General features: G+C 36.4%; 1 pseudogene; it reads right to left on the bottom strand.

Moving 5' to 3' along the window:
- Nucleotides 1-958: 958 nt before the first annotated feature.
- LOC112921536 (nuclear transport factor 2 pseudogene) lies at nucleotides 959-1377 on the bottom strand (annotated as a pseudogene).
- Nucleotides 1378-6071: the final 4694 nt, after the last annotated feature.

Here is a 6071-nt window from a genome sequence, read left to right as displayed (position 1 = left end):
GATCATATTATTTGCCATAAATGCTTGTCTATTTTATGCAAATAATATTCATTATCTTGAATACACCAAGCATACTTTTATTAATGAAAAATCTGAGACTTCAGTGAGATAAAATTGTCGAAGTGAGTTTGAAATTGACAGAGGGTTTGATTCATGTATGACTAGCTTCAGAAGTATGCTTTTCTACACCTCAAGAAACAGCCCACTCTCTACTGCCCTAGACTTTTGTTTACATCTCTCACAATACTTAAAGCATTTGCCAGGATTGAATTTTAACATGGTTGTTGCCTCAATCAGATTGTAAGCACAAACCAAGGATACGTCTTATGATCCTCCTTTACACAAGTTCCAGATCCTCAAGAAAGTTTGTTGACTGAAAACAATGGTTATAATTTAAACACTAAAGGACATACCTTAGGTTGTAATAAATATCGAAACTAATTCCACTGAATGGGCAGAATCAGACAAGAGAGATAAAAATATTTCTAGCACTATTTATTTACTAGGTATTCCACAAAGGCTTAATCTGCATGAAATTCTAACAGTAAACTTAATAGCAGTTACTATTATTATTCTCATTTTATTTTTTTAAGAACATTTTTGTGGTTTTATTATATCATGAGCCATTGAAACATCCCAAACAAATCAATATCTGGGCAGTCAATATCTGGGCGGTGAGGCAGCTGCTTTCTCCTTCACTTCTTTGGGTTACTAGAGCAACTTCTTAGATTAAAAAAAAAAAAAAAAGACAACCTTTTGCATTACTTAAGTCTTTCCAAGGCATGCGCTGGTACAACACAAACTTCTCCTGTCAGATGCAACTAGTCTAGTATCCAAACATCATGCACAGTACCTCGGTAGTAGCAGCGCACTGAGCCTGCTCCCACCACGGCCCTGCTCATTTGTGTATATTTGGAGCATCTGGAGGAGTGTGAATAGTTATCAGGAAGAAGAGGGAGGAGGAAACAGCATGAGTGGCTGGCTGGGAAGAGGTCAGCCAAAGTTGTGCAGGGCAAGCCTGAACATGTCATTGGTGCAAACCCAAGCATCATTGATGTTCTTTAATAGGAATATCTGGTGGAACCCCATGATGCGGTCTTCATCAGCCTTGAGCTGCCCCGCTACCATGCTGATGATGCAGCTATCTGGCGTGGCCTGATGGTCCTGTGCCGTGATGCTGTGCTGGATTTTCTGGAATGGAAAGCTAAACAACTTCTCCCCAGTGGCAGCTTTCCCCTGGAACTGCTGTCCTTCCCACATAAGGCATGATGCATCAATATAAATTGCACCTAGTTGGGTTCTGTCATTATAAAATAACTGGTAGTAAAGCTGAATGAAGCTGGATCCAATCTGCTCCCACACTGGCTTTTCTCCCATTCTGGAGCATCACCAGGCCTCGTTGAGACCTGAGGGGCTGGCATGATAGCGGCAGCGGTGGGTGGCAGCCTATTATTCTCATTTTAAAATGTAGGTATGAAAGAGAAACAGATGTGACTGACTCCAGAAGAAGTACCAAGTCTCAACCTCTATGCCTTGAGGTTGCATTGAGGAGGGTTTGAGGCAAGACTGAAATATAGTCCTAAAGTATAATTAGAATCAGTACAAACTAAATTGGGGAGGGCAGACCGGGTGGATCCGTGGTTTAGCATCACCTTCAGCCCAGGACCTGATCCTGGACACCCCGGATCAAGTCCCATGTCGGGCTCCCTACATGGAGCCTACTTCTTCTCTTCCTGTGTCTCTGCCTCTGTGTGTGTGTGTGTGTGTGTGTGTGTGTGTGTGTGTGTGTGTCTCATGAATAAATAAATAAAATCTTAAAAAAAAGAAAAAAACCTAAATTGGGGAAAGGGGATCTGATAAGGCTAAAGACAAAGTAGGGAAGAAGGTATACCAGAAACATGGTTCAATTCACCTTGAGAAGACAGATGTTGGAATGGGTAGAATTCTACAGGCAGGAGAACCCAGGTTGTTAATGCGCATGCTTGCATCTGACTCTTAGCTTCTCTACTTAGCATTTACAAAACTCTTCAAGTGACTTAACCTTTCTGTGTACTATATGTTTGCCAACTTCATAGGGCTTTATGGAGATTAATATGAGCATGTATAGAAAGACAGTATCTGACATAGGGTTAGCATTATTCGTGTTTGGCAATTTTATTATTATTAGCATTAGTACTACTTTAAAAATTGCACTCATTCAATTTATAGGTTTTGGTATATTAATCAAAAATCTTATCTTATTTTTATATTTGTTCTTCTTTTGCCCTAAGTCTCTATGATGTAGATTAAATGCATTCTGGATTTAAAAAATTATTTTAGTGGATGCCTGGGTGTCTCAGCGGTTGAGCACCTCCCTTTAGTCCAGGGTGTGATCGTGGAGTCCCAGGATCAAGTCCCACACGAACTCTCTGCATGGAGCCTGCTCCTCCCTCTGCTTGTCTCTGCCTCTCTGTGTCTCTCATGAATAAATAAATAAAATCTTTAAAAAAATTATTTTAGGGCTATCTATTTTAATGTTCAGATTTTAGTGTAAGAAAATCAGGCTCAAATAGGTGAATGATTTGGCGATAGCCACATAATGTTATGTGTCTGTATTCAAGCCTCAGCTTGTGATGATTGGAAAGAGCAGAAGTAGTATATCTATACCTTATAGATGGCAAACCAAAACTCTAGCAGTCGTAGATTCTTAATTTTTTTTTTGTAAAGATCTTATTTCAAGTATCTGTTCTGTTATAAGCCTGGCTGTAATGTTCTATGTCTTATCAAGGCTATAGGCCACAACTTTAAAATTAATTTGGAAGAAAAAAAAATTAATTTGGAAGGTTGTTAGTTGTACTTCCCCCTCCTCTCATTATTTGCTGTGTACAAATAGCTGCTTTGATGAGTGTGCTTGTCCAGTTGGTCTCAGTGACATGATTTGATTCCGACAGTTAAATTTTTGAATAGGTTTGTAATTTACAGGTATATCATTTACAAAGGTCCCTTCACTGCAAGGAAATCTAAGTGCTCCCAGACTTAACCTCTTAAAGTGTCTGGTCAACAAGTTTGTCTAATGAGTTTTCAGCTGGTTGTCTCTAATATGCTCTTTTCTCAGTTTTCACCCTGAAATGACATCCTTTTGTGTAAGTACGTATATTTATACCTACAAACTATATAGAGCTCTGCATGTATGTGTATAAATGTACAAACACAGCCTTCTACAGTCTGTTTCCCAGGAGCTAAATATTTCTTCTTCATGGGTAATAAAAATTATATTTATCAACAATCATTAGACTTTCAGAAGCCTCAGTATTTTTCTTTTTTTTTATATATCATAACCCAACTCACAGGGATGCATATTAATCTATTTTTTAAAAAATATCTAGAGTCTGTGTCATGCATGATGACTTTTATTTTCATGTTTATAAAATGAAGAGTAATTTGAAAAAAAAATTGCAGTCTGATTAAAATACATTCTTTGTTTAGCCTTAATACTTAGTCTTCAGGTAACAATAATAGAAAAGAGGAAAAGACAAATAGAAAATATGAAAGCACTCCGATGGAAAACGCCCACCTAAAGGGGACTATATTGCTTTTTAATTCATTACAAGATGATTAACATATAAAATACTTGTTTTGCTACTCCTTTATATTCTTATCACATTTTCCCCACAATTTTGACAAAGGTATATTTCATCACTGCTTCAGAGTTTGGGAAAATGAGGAGGCATAGAAAGTTTATTCAGGTTTTAGTTTTACTTCAAATGTAAATGTGTCTCAGTTTATCAGAATTTTAGTATGGAACATAAGATATAATAGAAGTATATCAAGTATTTTATAGGTCAGAAGTGAAGCATAAGTTTAAGAGGGTTTTTGACATAATTCTCCAGACCATTTTGCATTACTGTCTTATTTACCTTTGATTTTCCAAGGTTTTTATTGTTTCAAAGGTTAGTACTTTCTATTACAAATAAAATTATACAGTAATAAAAATAGAACGTCTTTGTTGTTATTCCACACTTGATTTCCTTTTTCCTCTTCTTCCTCCAGAAGCTATAAAATATTTCTAAAAACTCATGTATTACCAGTAAAAGCCATTATTCAACTACAAAGACAGCTGATTTCCTAAATGAATTCTTAGCTAATATCTTCCACTAAGAAGTCTAATCAGAAGAACACAATTAAATTTTCTCTGGAATGTTCACCAAAATACTCACCCAGGAAGAGGTGTCAGTAAATACACACACCGTAAGAGATGGGATTTATTGTTTAGTATACCTCAAACTGCTTCATAGACTTCTAGTGTAAAAATAAGAAAAAAAAAAGCAAATTGCGAAGTTTTCTTTAGCTTCTTTTTATAATCTCTTTTTCTTTGGGAATAACATATTGAAGACTTCTGTGTTGTGATAAAGCCACCAACCTTCCTCCATACTGGCTGGTCATCAGTTTTCACTGATGGAGTGGGGGTATCTTATTTCATGAGGGAGACTGAGAATATATAGGGTACTGAATATATGAGAATATATATCAGAAAAACAAAGATAGTGACTTTCATTTCTGTGCACATATACAGCTTCTCTATTTCCTAAAATAATATGAAAAGGAAATTAATATCTCTTCTTCTTCCACTAAAACTAAACTTTTTTTTTTTATTCTTAAAGTCTAGTGGCTCCTCTCAGCCATTGAGACCATGTATTCCTTTAAGAGTATAGATTTAGAACATCTTCTAGCCAAATGTTATTGACAGGTACCCTTATAATTAAGACAACAATGGTCAAATTACAGAATATGCTATGAATAGAAACAACTCTCCAAAAATTATAATTCTCTGGCCCTGGTTGTATTTTAAAGCATATTAAATATTATTTTAGCCATAAAGTTGATCACAATGTGATTTTATCTGTCAGAATAATACTCCCCAATAGAATCTTAGCAAAATGGAGTGTTTGAGGCTATGGGCAATTTGATATTTACATGCATGGCTAACTGGCTGGTAGTTATGGACAAGGACCAAAGTTTAGGACTCCCTGGAGGAAATAAATATGCTTACAGGTGCCCTTGAATTTATATTTGTACTTCCTTTGAGGAATTTGTGTATTTCATAGGTATTTAAAATTCTCTTCCCCAGTCTTTCCACAATGATTTTTAAGAGTCAGTGGGACAACTATCCTCCTAAAACACAGAGGAATAATGAGACACATGACCCATTCAGGGTCATCAAGTGAATTAGGACAAAAGTGAGGGCAGAATCAGACTGCTCAAGTCGATGCATGACTGCTCTTCTTTCTCTTAACCACATAGACACACACACAAAAAGTGTTTCAATAGGTTTAATCATAAAATTTGACCTAAAAGAATTAGCAATTATCCACGGTGAGGGAATAGCACCCTTAACATAAAATTGGCCTGTAACAAACTTTTTGGCTCAATTTCCCTTTCTTTTCTTACATAATGGAGGAAGGACTAATAGTAAAAGTACGAAAGTGGAGAAGAGGAAGGAAATACAGAAGTCAAGTTCGTGCAAATGACCATCTCCTGAATAATTAAAAGTTGGCTGTGATTAGAAGCAAAGACAATGCAGTTGTTACCAAGCAAACATTTGAAGGAAAGACGCACTAACTAAAATGTAAATTATAAAACTACTTCCTTTGGGGTATAAGCTTAATTTGAACAAATTAATCTGTTTTAACTTATAACATTTTAACAGCCAATTGGCATTCCGTATCTGTAAGCATCAGAGTCCTGTGAGTTTGAACAATATGGTTCTACTGCAGGCTTTGTCAGCCAGTGATTCCAAACAAGACTTCAGTCTTTGCCTTGCTCTGAAAACTTCCTTTTTCCACCAGAGTTCCTGTGCTTGCCAAGAGTGACATAACCTTGAAATTATTTGTTACATTTTCCAATGAACAAACCCAGCTTGTTAAGGAAATGGGAAGCCTATATCATTAGCAAAGAGTACAATAGTGGACTCAGAATTCAGCCTTGACTGGTGAGCCCAGAGTATTACTTGTTTCTGGGAAATCTCTCTGATTTGAGAAACAATCCAGTACTTTAACTGTGCTGGTAGAGCTGGATTAGCTTCTCAAGGTTGT

This window comes from Vulpes vulpes, chromosome 2 (assembly GCF_048418805.1).
Source record: "Vulpes vulpes isolate BD-2025 chromosome 2, VulVul3, whole genome shotgun sequence".
Classification (NCBI taxonomy): domain Eukaryota; kingdom Metazoa; phylum Chordata; class Mammalia; order Carnivora; family Canidae; genus Vulpes; species Vulpes vulpes.
This window is presented reverse-complemented; position numbering and strand designations above follow the sequence as displayed.